At 47.7% G+C, this 19,093-nt stretch overlaps 1 protein-coding gene across 5 annotated transcripts in view; it reads left to right on the forward strand.

The window, feature by feature from the left end:
• VSIG4 (V-set and immunoglobulin domain containing 4) overlaps window positions 1-19,093 on the forward strand; it is a 179,226-nt gene that overhangs the window by 98,492 nt on the left and 61,641 nt on the right. The gene's annotated exons all lie outside the window — the stretch shown is intronic.

A 19,093-nucleotide genomic window follows, 5' to 3' on the forward strand; every position in this document is an offset into this window, starting at 1 on the left:
CTGCACTGCTTCCACGATCCTACTGCTGCTGGTGCTGGGTTAGCGTTTCCGGGTGAGGTACAGCTTTGAGATGCGTTGGAGGAGAAGGAGTCAGAGAGGTAGGTGCTGCTTTTGTTATCCAGTGGGAGGGACGGCGGTGCAGCTGTTTGCGGCGTGGGCAACACCCGCGCCGTAGCAGGTGAGGAATCGCTGCCAGGCTCCACAAGGTTCACCCAGTGCGCGGTAAGGGAGATGTATCGACCCTGGCCGAACGCACTGGTGAGGTGAACCTTGCAGGCAACGGCAGTCTTCAAGCTTCGGGTTATTTTGCTGACCACGTGCTCATGCAACTCAGGCACTGCAGAGCGCGCAAAGTGGTAGCGGCTGGGAACCACGTAACGTGGGATGGCCACTGACATCATGCCCTTGAAGCTGTTTGTCTCCACCACACGATATGGCAGCATTTCACAGGCCAGAAGCTTGGCTATGCTGGCTGTTACTGCCACGGCCCGGGGGTCATTTGCTGGCAATTTCCTCTTGCGCTCAAACATCTCCGAGACAGACAACTGAACCGTAGGGCTGCACACCGAAGGGCTGTTGGTTGTTGTGTTTGATGAACACGGGGAGACCTCAAGAGCACTACTCCGGAAAGTGACAGTGTCAGCGCCGTCTGATGTTTGTGAATGTTGTGAACCACGCAATGGCTGGGCTACTGCTGCTGCTGAGGCGGGTCTGATGGTGAGTCTGGTGAACCCAAGGGAGGCAGTGTTGCTGGTGGTACCCTGTCCTGCCGCGTTTGCCCACAGAGTGGGATGTTTGGATAGCATGTGGCGGCTCATGCTGGTGGTGGAGAGGTTGTTAATACTTTTCCCCCTGCTCAGGCGGGTCTTGCACACCTTGCAAATCGCCATGGTAACATCCTCAGTGCAGTCTTCAAAGAAAGCCCAGACTTTGGAGCACCTGCCTTGCTGGCGATTTCTGTTTTCGCCTCTTTTGCCTCTCACTTGAACTTTCACGCTTGTGGTGCCTGAAATTGCGCGCCGCCTACCTTGTGGCACAAGGCGAACTCGTGCAGCAGTGGGTTCTTCAACAGACTCATCTGTGCTGCTGCTACGACGGCGATGTTCTCGTTCACAAACAAAATCTGGGTCTATGTCCACATTGTCCATACCCTCCTCTTCCATCTCCTCAAACTCGTCATATGTCATTGTGGGGGGCCGCCGCCGTGGAGTAGAGCTCCCCAGAACAACCTCTGCGCAGCTCACTCCAACGTCGTCTGGTTATCTGGCAGTTGTGTGCGTGGTGTCACTGCCGGTTGTGTCAGCTTTGTGCCCACTGGATCCTTGTAACTGGCTGAGGACTCGGACCTCGTGCGTGATGTGCTGGTGCTGCTTAACCCACTGCTGGACGCTTGAGAGGTCATCCAAGTAATTATCTGGTCCTATTCTTTTGGATCTGTGAGGGTGGTTGTCCTGGACAACATGGGCGGTATTGAGTGGGTTTTCTTGGGTGCTCCCCTGTGGCCTGTACGTGAACCGTCAGGGGAAACACCTCTTCCCTTGCCCCTCCCTCTTTCACCGGATTTCTTCCTCATTTCACTTATCCTTAAAGTACACGCTGACTGGCAGCAGTACAGTGGCAGTACAGAAATGCTATACAGTGGTGGGTGAGCGGTTTACCACTATTGCCAGCAGCGACACAGAGCACAATGCTATACAGTGGCGGGTGAGCGGTGTACTACTGTTCCCAGCAGACACAGAGTGGCAGTAAACACAATGCTATATAGTGTGGCTGAGCCGTGTACACAGAGTGGCAGTAAACACAATGCTATATAGTGTGGCTGAGCCGTGTACACAGAGTGGCAGTAAACACAATGCTATATAGTCTGCTATATAGTCACCCCAAACGGGGTGATGTTCTGCAGAACCCGAACAGTGGCGAACACTGTTCGCCCAACACTACTGGGAACGCAGATTTTAGTACCTAAACACACGATACAACATGTTTTCCGGGGTCGGACTCTGAGGCACATACAGATGGTCCCGATCATCATCCTCATCATACAACTCTTCTCCTGAGTCTGACCCACCCACCACCTCTGCCACCCCAACATCCCCAGACACAGACCCCTCATCGTCCTCAACATTAACTTGGGATGCTGGCCTGAGCCAGACCTCCTCCTCCACATCAGGCCCCATCATCTCCTCAATGGCAGCCCTCATTAATCGCTCTGGCGACGGACCGATGGACACAACGTTCTCCTCCGGGGAGGGCTGCTGCTGACCACTGGCTGCTGGGGTGGATGTTATAGCTTGCGTGGGGCGTTGGCTGTTGCTGTTGTTGGGAGTGCTGCTCACAGCTGAGGTCTCTGAGAAACTCATGGTGAGCTCATATAGTGGTTGGCGGTGAGTGGAGTATTACTGATCCCAGCAATATACACACTGACTGGCAGAGTACGCAATGCTATATAGTGTGGCTGAGCGGTGTACACAGAGTGGCAGTAAACACAATGCTATATATTCTGGCTGAGCGGTGTACACAGAGTGGCAGTACACACAATGCTATATAGTCTGGCTGAGCGGTGTACACAGAGTGGCAGTACACACAATGCTATATAGTCTGGCTGAGCGGTGTACACAGAGTGGCAGTAAACAATGCTATATAGTCTGGCTGAGCGGTGTACACAGAGTGGCAGTAAACAATGCTATATAGTGTGGCTGAGCCGTGTACACAGAGTGGCAGTAAACAATGCTATATAGTCTGGCTGAGCGGTGTACACAGAGTGGCAGTACACACAATGCTATATAGTCTGGCTGAGCGGTGTACACAGAGTGGCAGTAAACAATGCTATATAGTGTGGCTGAGCCGTGTACACAGAGTGGCAGTAAACAATGCTATATAGTCTGGCTGAGCGGTGTACACAGAGTGGCAGTACACACAATGCTATATAGTCTGGCTGAGCGGTGTACACAGAGTGGCAGTAAACAATGCTATATAGTGTGGCTGAGCCGTGTACACAGAGTGGCAGTAAACAATGCTATATAGTCTGGCTGAGCCGTGTACACAGAGTGGCAGTACACACAATGCTATATAGTCTGGCTGAGCCGTGTACACAGAGTGGCAGTACACACAATGCTATATAGTCTGGCTGAGCCGTGTACACAGAGTGGCAGTACACACAATGCTATATAGTCTGGCTGAGCCGTGTACACAGAGTGGCAGTACACACAATGCTATATAGTCTGGCTGAGCCGTGTACACAGAGTGGCAGTACACACAATGCTATATAGTCTGGCTGAGCCGTGTACACAGAGTGGCAGTACACACAATGCTATATAGTCTGGCTGAGCCATGTACACAGAGTGGCAGTAAACACAATGCTATATAGTCTGGCTGAGCGGTGTACACAGAGTGGCAGTAAACACAATGCTATATATAGCGTGGCTGAGCGAGGTACACAGTGGCAGTACACACAATGCTATATAGTCTGGCTGAGCGGTGTACACAGTGGCAGTAAACAATGCTATATATAGTGTGGCTGAGCGAGCGGTGTACTACTGTTCCCAGCAGCGACACACAATGACTGGGGGGACCCTGGCTAGCATGGCTGAAGCGCGAACTACCCTGCCTGCCTACCCAAAGCTAAACCCACAGAGAAATGGCGGAGATATGACGTGGTTCGGGTATTTATTTACCCGAACCACGTGACCATTCGGCCAATCAGAGCGCGTTCGGGTCCGAACCACGTGACCCGTTCGGCCAATCACAGCGCTAGCCGAACGTTCGGGGAACGTTCGGCCATGCGCTCTTAGTTCGGCCGTGCGGCCGAACGGTTTGGCCGAGCACCATCAGGTGTTTGGCCGAACTCGAACATCACCCGAACAGGGTGATGTTCTGCAGAACCCGAACAGTGGCGAACACTGTTCGCCCAACACTAATACAGATTACCACATTGGTAGATCCACATGGATTCCTTTTTCAATAATTGTTTATCAAAGTCCCCCCTTCTGGGGCTTATATTTAATTTATAGATACCCATTACCTTTAGTCCAGAGACATCTGAGCTATGTACAGTTCTGAAGTGCATTGCCAGGGGATTCAGTTTTTTCTTATCGATTGTAGTACTTCTGAAATTTGACAAATGCTCTCCTATTCTTGCATTTAGTGGTCTGTATGTTTTTCCAATGTAGCTTAGATTACAGGGTCAGTTTAATTTATAGATTACTTTTGGTGTTGTACAGGTAATAAAGTCGTTTATAAAAAACGACTTCGTGCCATATTAATTATAGAAAGTGTTTCCTGTTTCTACATGTCTACACATAGTACAGTCACCACATTTATGCATTCCATTTTTTGCAATCCTCTTTTTTGATATTCCACTCCAACCAAATTCGCTTTTTACCAATAAATCATTAAAATTAACCCCTCTTTTTGCAGCAATATGAGGGTATGCACCCACAAATTTAGATATAATTGGATCTCTTTGTAGTAGATGCCAATGCCTTTGTAAGATTCCTTTTATACGACACACTTGATTTGCTTTTTCGGTTGGGGCAGTAGATGATTTATGATGATTGAAAAGACGAATGGTACTCTGACTACTAGTTTGTTTAGGAAACCGACAGCGGGAAATACCCTCTTGTCCGCGGACAGCTCCCACCTTCCCTCATAAAAATAGGCAGTGCCCACAGGGCAGTTCCTCTGTTTAAGGAGGGACTGCAATAGACTAGAGGTGTAACGTTTGCGGAATCGTTTTCGTGGTCAGCGCACGAGATGCACACTGACACAGCGAAAACCTTCCACAAGCGTATAATTGGGTGAACCCAGGCTAGGTGCAATGCACCAGCAGAGGGCAATTCTCACCGGCAGATGGCACTGTGGAGAGCAGACGAGTACAATCGCTGCACTGCCACAGATGCAAGATGGGGATTGTACAGATCAAGACAATGCGGGGCTGAACAGTCCATAAAGAGAAAGGGACAGGACGAATGTGTGTTCACCAATCTAGTCGCGACCCTGCGACGGTGAACACACATCAGCAGAAACAAAAGTAGGAACGCGATCGCGAGAAAGGCGATCGCCAGAAGTGACACAAGACAGACTAGAACAGAACACAAGAAGAGCAAAGGCAGAGCAAATAATACAATGAGAATGATAAATAAAATAACAAACGCTAACTAAACGCAAACACCGCACTCATTCGCAACAGCGAACGCGTTTATAGCGCGGTCTCCGCGTGTTAAGCACAACAGAGACAAGCACACCTAACTAACCACCGACAGACAAACACGAAATAAAGAACGTGAACGCTTGCTTAACGGTTACCTCACCGAGCCTACAGCAAGCGCCCATATAAGACAAGACAGACAAACGAGAAATAAGAACTAGGCAGAAAGGATCCACCGCTCTTCCGCCAGAGCAAGTGTGATCCAAGCAGGAACACAGATCAGAAAGATCCACAGCCGCTAACGCTAGCGGCTAGTGCGATCTAAACAAGACAGATCAGATGAGGTAGCCGGAAGCTACCGCAGCTCCAGCTAACACTCCAGAAACTAGATCAGAAGGATCCATAGCCACTAACGCTAGAGGCTATTGCGATCCAGGCAAGACAGATCAGAAGGGGCTACCAGTAACTACCGCAGCGCCGGTTAGCACCCCAGACAAACGGAACGATTTCCTGTCGACCACCGCTGGGACAGGACAATCGTAACAGACAAACAAACAGATATGCAATCCTAACTGCACTAGGGAAACTGCCTAGTGCAGTCCTAAGAATTACTCTAAGATAACTTTAACAAGAAGTAGCATGGCTGACACTCTAGGAGTGTTTACTACAAACCCTGAAGGAATGACCAGCAAAGCATTCTGGGAGCAGAAAGCTCTTATAGTGCCAGTCATCAAGGAGGCAGGCAGGGGATTTGCATAACGAATGTATGCAAATTCCTCAGCAGCAGAACAGACCAGAAACTTGCAATGGAAAAACAGGTCTCTCTTTCAGAGACCTGCAGCCCACAGACTAGAGGAATGGTCAAACAGCTGTCTGCTTGTGCAGCCAGCTGAGCGGATCATCACAGTACCCCCCCTTTAGGGACGGATTCCAGACGTCCCTCAAAACTGGTATTTCCACAAAACTCTAACTGAAGACTCATGAAGGTCGGGACATCCCGACAAGGCCCAATTCCAGAATCAGTCCACCCGAAACCGACCTCATCGGAAGCAGAAGCCACTGAAACATGCCCATCAGTACTACAAGTCTCAGTGTAACACCCATCAGGACTGTGAATGCCAGAGAAGAAGCCATCGACACCCTCCAGACAATACCCACCACCTTCCAGGGAGCGTCCGAAAATACCAAATCTGCCACAATACCTGTTTGAAGTGTCCCTTTCAACACAAAAGCCACTATTGATCCTATCCAGGGTACCAAGCAAAATTTCTCCTGGAATCTCCCAGAACCCTTTGAAGCGCCGCAGAGATCCCAAGAGGCCAGAACGCTCACCAGGCCCACATGGAGAACTACCAAGAACCCCTATGGAGTCTATGATTACTCTGGACTCAAAATTACCAGGACACCCACCAAGATCAGGACTTTCAGGGACCACCTCTGGGCATGCAAGCAGGCAGGCAACATCAGAGCATGTCTCCACCAAGGAAGCATCGGAGTATGCTGGTAACCGAGGCACACTTGGGCTTTCTGGGTCACAGAGCACATTGGGGTACACCAGCACAGGAGAAACCTCAGGACATGTCGGGGAACTGCCAACCTCAGAGTCCGACACGACAAGACCAAAACCAGTACCGGGCAGAAAATCATCACGAGTAGAGGTCACAGGTACTGGTCTTTCAAAAGAAGACTCGGACTTAAATTCAGAAGTTTCTGTGACTGTAATATCATCATTGACTACACATGAGTGAAGCTCCACAAGAGCTGCAAAGGTAGTCAGCACAAGAGAAATGCCTACCGAAGTGGGCAAAACCTCAGACGGATCTGGGGGGCAGGAGGCATCTCCTAGAAGTTCTGCACCCTTTAGGAGGGACTTGGAAACCTCCAAAACATCAACTAAGACATCAGAAATGTCATTTTCCAAGTTTTCTATGAAGGATTCTGAACTATCCATGTTACAGGGCTGAACATTAAATACCTCCTGCAGGCAGGGCAGATGTCCCAGGAATGATTCTACCATATGCTGAGACTGAATTTCATCATCAAGACAGGGATACATAGGAATATCTAGTGAAACTAGCTCTGCCTTCCTGAGTTCCGTTTCACTGCAGGCAGATTCCTCCATAGCAGTTAAACTAGACTGCAATTCTAAAATAGCAGAGAAGCAGGTGAAAATGGTTGCAATACCTAGACGAGCCTCTAGGGTCACTGCAGGAAATTTTAAACAAGGTAATATTGGCTCATCCAGAGTACAGGGTGGACTCAGAGAACCCTTCTCTGGACACAACAAAGATGCTTCAGTATCAGATTCGCAAACCCAAGGCGCTGTCTCACTCTTAGACTCGGCTAACGATGTCGAATCCGAGGAGTCAGAATGCAAAATTTGCGAATCCAAGATCGCAGTCGATTGCGAAACTGGACATTTCGAAGACAGGGATTCTTAGGTCTCCAGGCTGGATTGCTGGATCTCAGAAACGCCAGCTGACAATGTACTCTTACAAACATCACCTGAATGAAGTACACGTTGTTCATTCAGAATAATTTTCCACATACAAATCAGCGGACTCACAAAGTCAAATTCACACCCCTTTTCTTTTCTTAAGGCGGAAGCAGAACTTATGCATGCTCTCAAGACAGACTCACTTCTGGCAATGTATTACTCACAAAACGACTTTGAATCGTTTTCCAATTCATACACCAGCGATTCGAGCTGCTTTTTCTGTAACGGGGGCTCCCATTCACACCTGACTAGGTCTGAGCATTCATACTGAACAATATTAGAAGAAGAAGTTGTGACAGCAACATGAGAAACTTTATTAATCACATTACCCTTACTCTTGAAACTGCATAGTTTGGGAATTTTCCCCATAGCAAGATCATAGATGGAGGATCTTAAAGTACTACTGGGAGAAGAAGATCTGTTTTTACATGACAAGGGACCCCGCATATCATTGACAAATCTGACACACCCACGCCGATCACAATCGGCAGGAACATCTGAGAAACAGGCATCAGATTTAAAACAGGGTAGTATTGTCTCATCAGTGTGAGACTTCCCATGACTGAGAAGTTCTTCCTCACATATATCACACAAGTACAATTTCTCACCGATCTCCCATGAGCTACAGGCGGTAATTCAGGTACAAAAGAGTCCCCACACTCAGAACATGAATAACGTCTTGTGAAGTGAGACCTCAGTGTACAGGTTGGAGAGTCAATACTTTCTTCAGGATCAGACTCACAAACAGATTCAGACTCCACACGATCAGAAAATAATTTTTCAAGATTCGTACTGGAATAAACATGTGATGACAGTGTCTCTTTATTAGAAGTAAATGGTTGGTGTGTGTGCAATTCGTCCAAAATAGTCTGCCACACATAAATCACCAGATCCACATCACACTCATCACATTCATCAGAATCAATCAAAAGGTACATAGAGTCGAGACAATCATTCAAGACATCGGCGCTTTTTGCGATATAAAAATCGCAAAAGGCTTTCCAATCAAAATCAAATTCCTCCAACAAGGCCCCAATTTCCCATGGGGCAAATGGTGGTTCAAATAACCCAGTATCTAGATAATCCCCATATGGGTGGGAATCAGGGACAAGCACAGATTTTTTAACTGCTTTAATATAGTGTGCGATCCTACCTATAATAGGATCCACATATGCTTTCGTCTTAGGCACTGACATCTGCAGTAAATTGAAGGTTCCCTCTGCCCTGGGAATTTCGGTTTGGCTGGTCATTCTGTAATGTTTGCGGAATCGTTTTCGTGGTCAGCGCACGAGATGCGCAATGACACAGCGAAAACCTTCCACAAGCGTATAATTGGGTGAGCCCATGCTAGGTGCAATGCACCAGCAGAGGGCAATTCCCACCGGCAGATGGCGCCGTGGAGTGCAGACGAGTACAATCGCTGCATGGCCACAGATGCCAGATGGGGATTGTACAGATCAAGACAATGCGGGGCTGAACAGCCCATAAAGAGAAAGAGCACAGGGACAGGACGAATGTGTGTTCACCAATCTAGTCGCGACCCTGCGACGGTGAACACACATCAGCAGAAACAAAAGTAGGAACGCGATCGCGAAAAAGGCGATCGCCAGAAGTGACACAAGACAGACTAGAACAGAACACAAGAGGAGCAAAGGCACAGCAAATAATACAATGAGAATGATAAAGAAAATAAGAGACGCTAACTAAACGCGAACACCGCACTCATTCGCAACAGCGAATGCGTTTATAGCGCGGTCTCCGTGTGTTAAGCACAACAGAGACAAGCATGCCTAACTAACCATCGACAGACAAACACGAAACAAAGAACGTGAACGCTTGCTTAACGGTTACCTCACCGAGCCTACAGCAAGCGCCCGTATAAGACAAGACAGACAAACGAGAAACAAGAACTAGGCAGAAAGGATCCACCGCTCTTCCGCCAGAGCAAGTGTGATCCAAGCAGGAACACAGATCAGAAAGATCCACAGCCGCTAACGCTAGCGGCTAGTGCGATCTAAACAAGACAGATCAGATGAGGTAGCAGGAAGCTACCGCAGCTCCAGTTTACACTCCAGAAACTAAATCAGAAGGATCCATAGCCACTAACGCTAGAGGCTATTGCGATACAGGCAAGACAGTTCAGAAGGGGCTACCAGTAACTACCACAGCGCCGGTTAGCACCCCAGACAAACAGAACGGTTTCCTGTCGACCACCGCTGGGACAGGACAATCGTAACAGACAAACAAACAGATATGCAATCCTAACTGCACTAGGGAAACTGCCTAGTGCAGTCCTAAGAATTACTCTAAGATAACTTTAACAAGAAGTAGCATGGCTGACACTCTAGGAGTGTTTACTACAAACCCCGAAGGAATGACCAGCAAAGCATTCTGGGAGCAGAAAGCTCTTATAGTGCCAGTCATCAAAGGAGGCAGGCAGGGGATTTGCATAACGAATGTATGCAAATTCCTCAGCAGCAGAACAGACCAGAAACTTGCAATGGAAAAACAGGTCTCTCTTTCAGAGACCTGCAGCCCACAGACTAGAGGAATGGTCAAACAGCTGTCTGCCTGTGCAGCCAGCTGAGCGGATCATCACAAAAGGACTTTAAAAAGGAGGCAGGTGAATTGGGGAGCAGGCTGCGAGCCAGAGGGTATCCTACTCGAATTATCAATACAGCATATCACAAAGCATTAGCCATAGATAGACAAGAGTTGATTTTTAAACGTAAAACCCCCTCAGATGTAACTACTGCCCCAACCGAAAAAGCAAATCAAGTGTGTCATATGGTAACTACCTACGGGGCCCACTTTAATGAAATAAAAGGAATCTTACAAAGGCATTGGCATCTACTACAACGAGATCCAATTATATCTAAAATATATCTAGAATAGTGGGTGCATACCCTCATATTGCTGCAAAAAGAGGGGTTCATTTCAATGATTTATTGGTTAAAAGCGAATTTGATTGGAGTGGAGTACCAAAAATAGAGGGTTGCAAAAAATGGAATGCATAAATGTGGCGACTGTACTTTGTGTAGACATGCAGAAACAGGAAGCGCTTTCTATAATTATGATGGCAGGAAGTCGTTTTTTATAAACGACTTTATTACCTGTACAACACCAGAAGTAATCTATAAAATAAACTGACCCTGTAATCTAAGCTGCATTGGAAAAACATACAGAACACTAAATGCAAGAATAGGAGAGCATTTGTCAAATATCAGAAGTACTACAATCGATAAGAAAAAATTGAATCCCCTGGCAATGCACCTCAGAACTGTACATAGCTCAGATGTCTCTGGACTAAAAGTAATGGGTATCTATAAATTAAATATAAGCCCCAGAAGGGGGGACTTTGATAAATAATTATTGAGAAAGGAATCCATGTGGATCTACCAATGTGGCAATCTGTATCCACAGGGTCTCAACAAAGAATATAAAATCCTTCCTGTAAGGATTAGTTTTCTTATATGTAAGTGATTTTTTGTTCCAAAGTGGCTATACCTAATCTATCCACAAGATGTCACCATCGCGCCTTTCCATACGCACAAATGTACTTTTAAATTGATTTAACGTGTCCCAGTGAGGCTATGAAATAGAAGACCTCGCACATGCGCAGTACGTCTGAAGAAGTCTAGAGTGACGAAATGTGTCACGTGCTGTGTGACGCCGAACCAGGAAGCGACCTGCTTACAGCGTCCCCCGTGCCTCCACATTCTTCCCCTTGGGAACCGGTAATGCGACCATATGGTCACGTAAGAAGGTCTATTTGATACTATGCCACGTTGTCTATGCCACTTATCGGTCGCATGAGACGCCTGAACAGACGCCATGGCTGATACTACAATTGCAATTGCATGCACAACGCAGTGGTAAGAATGAGCAGTCGAGCTACTTCATACTGAGGTATCCCGCTGGATGTAAATACATCAGTCTGCTCCTCTGAAACACCAAGGACACGTGAGTTGCTTGTTGAAAACGCCTAACCCGGTATACCGATTGAGGTATAGGACCCATATGGGTCTGTAATGAATGCGTACATGCTCAGGGCATAGAGGCATGCCAGATTATAGTATACAGGATAACAAGGATACATAGCTGCCATTACTGGACTCTAGGTGGTCACCTATAGAAGCATACCACTTTATGGGCCCGAAGCTAATTAATGTGTACACATTAGTTCTGTTTGATAGGAGTTCACTCCAATAAGGACTAACTACAGCCATTAACCTTAGGTGCTTCTTTGGTTTTTAACATGGGGTTGTTTTAGTGTTTTGTGTTTTTGGAATCTTTTGCTATTGCTATTTAAAAATAAAGCCATTTTGATAACTTACTTGATGCTCAGAGCTCCCCATTCCAAGGAGAGTTTACTTGCCTGAATAGGTGAGTTTTCAGATTGCGCCTAAAAATAGTAAGTGAGGGTGAGTGACGGATGTGTTGAGCGAGAGTGTTCCAGAGGAGGAGAGAGGATCAAGAGAAGTCTTGTAAGCGGGAGTGGGAGGAGGTGATCAGGGAAGAAGACAGAAGGATATCATTAGCATTGCGTTGCGCAATGATTTTATCACTAAAGAAGGAGACAAGGTCCTCCGCTGAGATGCAGGGAGTGGGAGGTGGAGGAGGGGGTCGGAGGAGAGAGTTGAATGTAGCAAAGAGTAGTTTAGGGTTGTGGGAGTGTGAGGAGATTAGTGAGGAGAAGTATGAATGTTTGGCTGCTGTGAGGGCCTGTCTGAGTTTGTGCAAAGCCTCTTTGTAACTGTGAAAATGCTCAGGCAAGCCATTTTTTTCACCGACGCCGTTGAAGTCTTCGTTAGGCCAGGGTTGTCGAAGGGCCTGGCGTCGGTAGACCATGAGGAGGGAGCCACCGTCGGTAGACCATGGAGGAGGGAGCCACAGAGTCAATGGCTGAAGTTAAGGTGATGTTGCGGAACTTGCATACAGAAGTGTGTCGTGGGGATGTGTAGGGACTGGATGGAAGGATGTTGAATTTGAGTAAGTTATGATTAGACAGTGGGAGGGAAGAGTTGATGCGGTTGGATAGGGAACAGCAACTAGTGAAGATTAGGTTGAGTGCGTGGCCATCAGTATGGGTTGCAGTGGTGGGCCAAAGTGTGAGGTCAAGGGAGGTGGTAAATGATAGGAACTTGAAGGCGCAGGAGGTTTTAGTGTTTATGGGGTTAGGCAGTTTGCGGATAGCAATTTACATCCCTGGCGTTAGTAAATGTAGCCAGTAGCTAGATTGCAGGGAAACAAGAACAGATAATTATACGAGAATAATGCCAGTTTTTACAATTTAACTCAATTTAAAGTCTGCTGTTAACATTCAGTTTTCAGAAGAAACCTTGTATAAGAGTATCAGGGCACTATGGCAGGTGTGATACAGTAGAACTGTACCTTTGCAAGAAAAAACTAAAAACACAGAGATAACAGGTGCCCGGATGGTGTAGTATGTTAGAGTGTACTAAAAAGTAAGCAGATCCAGAATTGGTACTAACAAAATAAGGTTTCAATAGGAGCAACCGACCAATAAGGCAGGTGAAGGGTATAACTGTCTTCTCTCGGGTCTTCCTATGCATTCATTTGAAAAGGGCTTCTGTAAAATAGGGCTCCTGATGTAGCCAAGAAACATAAATTCGGTTATAAAAGGGTGCTGGATATAGCCGAGAAACATAAGTTCGGTTGTAAAAGTATATAGCTGAGAAATTTAAGTCTGGTTATAAAAGGGTGCTGGATATAGTCCAGAAATGTAAGTTCGGTTATAAAAGGGTGCAGGATATAGTCCAGAAATGTAAGTTCGGTTATAAAAGGGTGCTGGATATAGCCCAGAAAGATACATTTGGTTATAAAAGTACACAGAAAAAGGAGTTGCACAACACTGGTGAGGAGCAGGACCAGTATTATAATCTCAAAAATTCCAAAGGGTCCGCACACTCTTTAGTACCAAGCCCTGTGTATTCAGTAATCGTGACACACAACCATTCCAAAACCAACAAGTCGTTTCGGGGCCTCGGGGGTCCCCTTTGTCAAGGCAACAGTACAGAATGGTAACAATGTACAAAGTGCTGAAGGTGAGATATAAACAGTTCCTTATCACAAAGCCACACCCACAACATTCAAAATTGCCGCCTAATTAACATCATTAGCATATGTCAACATTGCCATGTAAATTGTCAACCTGCATGATAAAAAGCAATAAATGAAATGTGCAGTTTACCATTCTGTACTGTTGCCCTGTACTGTTGCCAAACTAGACCCCCGGGGCCCTGAAATGACTTGTTGGTTTTGGAATGGTAGTATGTCACGTTTACTGAATAAACAGGAATTGGTACTAAAGAGTGTGCGGACCCTTTGGAATTGTTTGGTTATAAAAGGGTGCTGGATATAGCCAAGAAAAAGTGATATAGCCAAGGAAAGTGATTACTTTGACCTAACTTCTCCCTAGTCCTCACACAGAACCCTCCCCTGGTGGTGCCTAACCATAAAACCTCCTCCTCTCCATGATGCCTAACTCTAATTCCCCCTGGTGGTGCCTTGATCCCCCATGTTGGTGTCTAACCTTAATCCCCCTTATAGTGGCTGGATAGTGTACTGGTTAAGGGCACTGCTTTTGACATGACAGGGTTCAAATCCTGGCAAGGGTCAGTACCTTTTCTGTAAGGAGTTTAAGGCAAGACTCCCTTACACTGCAGGGGGGCCTCTCGAGAGCGGCCCAGTGTCTGCAGCTCTTGAGCGCTTTAAGTCCGACAAGAGAAAAAGGCTATACAAATGTTCGGATTATTATTATTGTTGGTGCCTAATCTTCGCCGCATTTTATTTTAAACATATACAGTGCTGCCCATAATTATTCATACCCCTGGCACATTTTGACTTAAAGAGAACCTGAACTGAAAATTAAAAGTCAAAATACACATAAACACATCATCCTTACCTCCTGTGTAGTCTACTCCTCAATCTCTTTCTCCTCTCCTGGGTCCTGTTTGTCCACTGTGATCAATGGAATTCTCCATCCTCCAGATTGAAAATGGCCTCTACCCCATAACAGCTTCCTGATCACCACACTGTTAAACTGTAATATCACTTACTTGAGCCAGAGGGAAACATGGACATTACCTTGTTTATTCAGTTGTAACTGACAACAGCTGATATATAACTGACAGCAACTGATATATTTCAGTTTTGACACAATATTGTCAGAACTGGAAGGGATCACTGTAAGAAGAAAATGCTGAGCGTCCGAGAGGAACTGACAGTGAGGTAAGTGTGTAATATTCATTTGCAGCTACATCATGTGTTTATTTTAAATAATTTTACTCAGTTCAGATTCCCTTTAAATTGTCTATATCAAATGCCCTTTGATAGCCGAAAAAAGCTGTAAAAAATCTTGGCTATATCCAACAACTTTTTATAGCCCCCCCCCCCCCCCCAAACAAATCTGGAGCCATTTTCACCACCTTATAGTCGAGTTTCGCAGGAAAATAACATTGAAGTCTTTAGTGGAGCCCTTTTTACACAGATGGCTCTGGAGCTCTGTTCACTCTGAAGGCTCCTAGTGGGGGAAGGCAGAATTAGTGTTTAGTGTGCAGTGCACTGTGGTGGCAGCCAGAGCCAGTCAGGTGTTCATGCATCATGAGAGTCAGGAGCAGTGGCGGCGCCACGCTGGGGCTTACCCAGGCTTCAGCCCCAGCTGGCGACTCATTAGCCCCCATTAAAGCCCCCCCACCACAAGTTCCAAGAACTTCCGAGTCTGACCCGACCTGCACAGAAGGAGCCGAGCCTGGCTGGGAGGAGGACTTGGGCGGGCGCTGACTGACTGTGTCACCACCCACCAGCGATCAGTCACCGCCCTGGCCCGGGTGCAGGCTCAGGCTCAGCCATGCAGGGCGGCCCGCCCCGCAAGGGTACAATCTGGTAGCTATAGTATAGATGTGTCACGTGACAACGTCCGGCATCACGTCACGTGACACATGCAGCGCGCGCACGCTCTCCTTTCCCGCCCAGCTAGTTGCCACAGACGGGAGACAGAACAGACTTCGGCAGCATCACTGACTTCTAGTCAGCAGCACTCAGTCACACGCACACCCAGTGGCAGTGAGTGACCCAGGCACCCACGGACAGCGCACAGGACTTAAGGCTGGACTCTGGAGCCGAGCTAGACAGCCAGCAGGACTTAGGAGTCGGAACTCCTCCGACAAGGTGGGTGTGGTGGGTCGGGGTGTGCTGTCCTGTTTACTCCAGCCAGCCAACTGCCAAATTGGTTTTTTGCAACTGTGCACCAGGCAGCCACCCAGGCCTGACTCTGAGCACCCCCCTGGGGGGACCCAGCCCACCCACCACCAGCCAGGCCTGAGCTGCCCTGGGGGCCCCCAACCCACCACCACCACCCAGGCCTGCGCTGCCTTGGGGCCCCCATCCCACCACCACCAGCCAGGCCTGAGCTGCTCTGCGGCCACCAGCCCACCCACCACCAGCCAGGCCTTAGCTGCCATGGGGCCCCCAGCCTACCACCACCACTGAGGCCTTCAGCCCACCACCAGCTAGGCCTGAGCTGCCCTGGGCTGGGGCCCCCAGCCCACTACCTACCAGGCCTGAGCTGCCCTGGGGGTCCCCAGCCCACCATCACCAGCTAGGCCTGAGCTGCCCTGGGGACCCCAGCCCACCACCACCACCACCACCCAGGCCTGAGGCCTCCAGCCCATCACCAGCCAGGCTTGAGGTTCCCTGGGGCCCCCAGTCCACCATCACTAGCCAGGCCTTAGCTGCCCTGGGGGCCCCCAACCCACCACCACCACCCAGGCCTGCGCTGCCTTGGGGCCCCCATCCCACCACCACCAGCCAGGCCTGAGCTGCTCTGCGGCCACCAGCCCACCCACCACCAGCCAGGCCTTAGCTGCCATGGGGCCCCCAGCCTACTACCACCACTGAGGCCTTCAGCCCACCACCAGCTAGGCCTGAGCTGCCCTGGGCTGGGCCCCCAGCCCACTACCTACCAGGCCTGAGCTGCCCTGGGGGTCCCCAGCCCACCACCACAAGCTAGGCCTGAGCTGCCATGGGGAACCCAGCCCACCAACACCACCTAGGCCTGAGGCCTCCAGCCCATCACCAGCCAGGCTTAAGGTTCCCTGGGGCCCCCAGTCCACCATCACTAGCCTGACTACATATACTGGGGACATCTATACACCTGGGGACACTGGCTGTCTGTCATTATGTGCATTAACTGGTGAAATGCTGTCTCTCATTACATGCATTTACTGGGGAAATGCTGTCTGTCATTACGTGCATTTACTGGGGTGAAAAGCTGTCCCTTATGTGCATTTACCAGGGTGAAAAGCTGTCTCTTATGTGCATTTACCGGGGTGAAAAGCTGTCTCTTATGTGCATTTACTGGGGTGAAAAGCTGTCTCTTATGTGCATTTACTGGGGGGAAAAGCTGTCTCTTATGTGCATTTACTGGGGTGAAAAGCTGTCTCTTATGTGCATTTACTGGGGTGAAAAGCTGTCTCTTATGTGCATTTACTGGGGTGAAAAGCTGTCTCTTATGTGCATTTACTGGGGAGAAAAGCTGTCTCTTATGTGCATTTACTGGGGGGAAAAGCTGTCTCTTATGTGCATTTACTGGGGTGAAAAGCTGTCTCTTATGTGCATTTACTGGGGTGAAAAGCTGTCTCTTATGTGCATTTACTGGGGTGAAAATCTGTCTCTTATGTGCATTTACTGGGGTGAAAAGCTGTCTCTTATGTGCATTTACGGGGGTGAAAAGCTGTCTCTTATGTGCATTTACGGGAGTGAAAAGCTGTCTCTTATGTGCATTTACTGGGGTGAAAAGCTGTCTCTTATGTGCATTTACTGGGGTGAAAAGCTGTCTCTTTTGTGCATTTACGGGGTGAAACACTGTCTCTTATGTGCATTTACGGGGGGTGAAACGCTGTCTCTTATGTGCATTTACTGGGGTGAAAAGCTGTCTCTTATGTGCATTTACTGGGGTGAAAAGCTGTCTCTTATGTGCATTTACGGGGGGTGAAATGCTGTCTCTTATGTGCATTTACTGGGGTGAAAAGCTGTCTCTTATGTGCATTTACTGGGGTGAAAAGCTGTCTCTTATGTGCATTTACTGGGGTGAAAATATGTTCATTTACTGGGGTGAAAAGCTGTCTCTTATGTGCATTTACTGGGGTGAAAAGCTGTCTCTTATGTGCATTTACGGGGGTGAAAAGCTGTCTCTTATGTGCATTTACTGGGGTGAAAAGCTGTCTCTTATGTGCATTTACTGGGGTGAAAAGCTGTCTCTTATGTGCATTTACTGGGGTGAAAAGCTGTCTCCTATGTGCATTTACTGGGGTGAAAAGCTGTCTCTTATGTGCATTTACTGGGGTGAAAAGCTGTCTCTTATGTGCATTTACTGGGGTGAAAAGCTGTCTCTTATGTGCATTTACTGGGGTGAAAAGCTGTCTCCTATGTGCATTTACGGGGGTGAAACGATATCTCTTATGTGCATTTACGGGGTTGAAACGCTGTCTCTTATGTGCATTTACGGGGGTAAAACGCTGTCTATCATGTGCATTTACGGGGGAAACGCTGTCTGTCATGTGCATTTACTGGTGAAACGCTGTCTGTCATTATGTGCATTTACTTCATATTTTTTTATGTAACTACATTAGCTGGTACAACTACATTACAGTTAGCCCCGCACACATGATGTCATGACCATACCCCCTTTTCTCAGCACTTTGCGCGCTGCATATGCCCCACCTGCCAGCACTTGTGCCCCCTTTGAGCACCCCCAAAAATCTGAAGCTGGAGCAAAAAACTGGTCAGGAGAGAGAGGGTGGGGCTTAGAAACGGTGGGGCTTAGAAACGGGCGGCCGTGCAGACCTCATTTTAAGCAAATTCAACAGGGCACTGCATTGGTCTTCATTGTTTTAGGAAAGGCAGCACAGGGGGAATTCACCACTGAAAGATTTTTAAGTTTTGACAGCTGAGCAAAGTAATTCAGATGGCTGCAACATATTGGGGTTGATTCACTAAACCGTGCTAACTCATAGCAAGCCGCGCTAGCGTTTTGTGCGTGTAATAACTTGTGTAACGGTTTTCACGTGTAAATGCGAATTTTTGCGCACAATCGTGAGTTTTGCTAAATTTGCACGCGAAAACCATTATGCGTGATTATAAAAGCTATTTGCTTTAGACAGAGTTTAAATTGTGCTCACAAATTAACTTTCACTTTATAATAACTTGGTTTAATGTGTAATGCTTGGTCTCCATCCTTGTTTTGTCAAACATTTAACAAACACTTAAAGAGAAACCATGACCAAGGATTTTAACTTCATCCCAATCAGTAGCTGATACCCCCTTTCACATGAGAAATCTTTTGCTTTTCTCAAACGGATCATCAGGGGGCTCTGTATGGCTGATATTGTGTTAAACCTCTCCCACAGTGTGATGTCAGGACCATT

This window comes from Hyperolius riggenbachi, chromosome 8 (genome assembly GCF_040937935.1).
Source record: "Hyperolius riggenbachi isolate aHypRig1 chromosome 8, aHypRig1.pri, whole genome shotgun sequence".
Lineage (NCBI taxonomy): Eukaryota > Metazoa > Chordata > Amphibia > Anura > Hyperoliidae > Hyperolius > Hyperolius riggenbachi.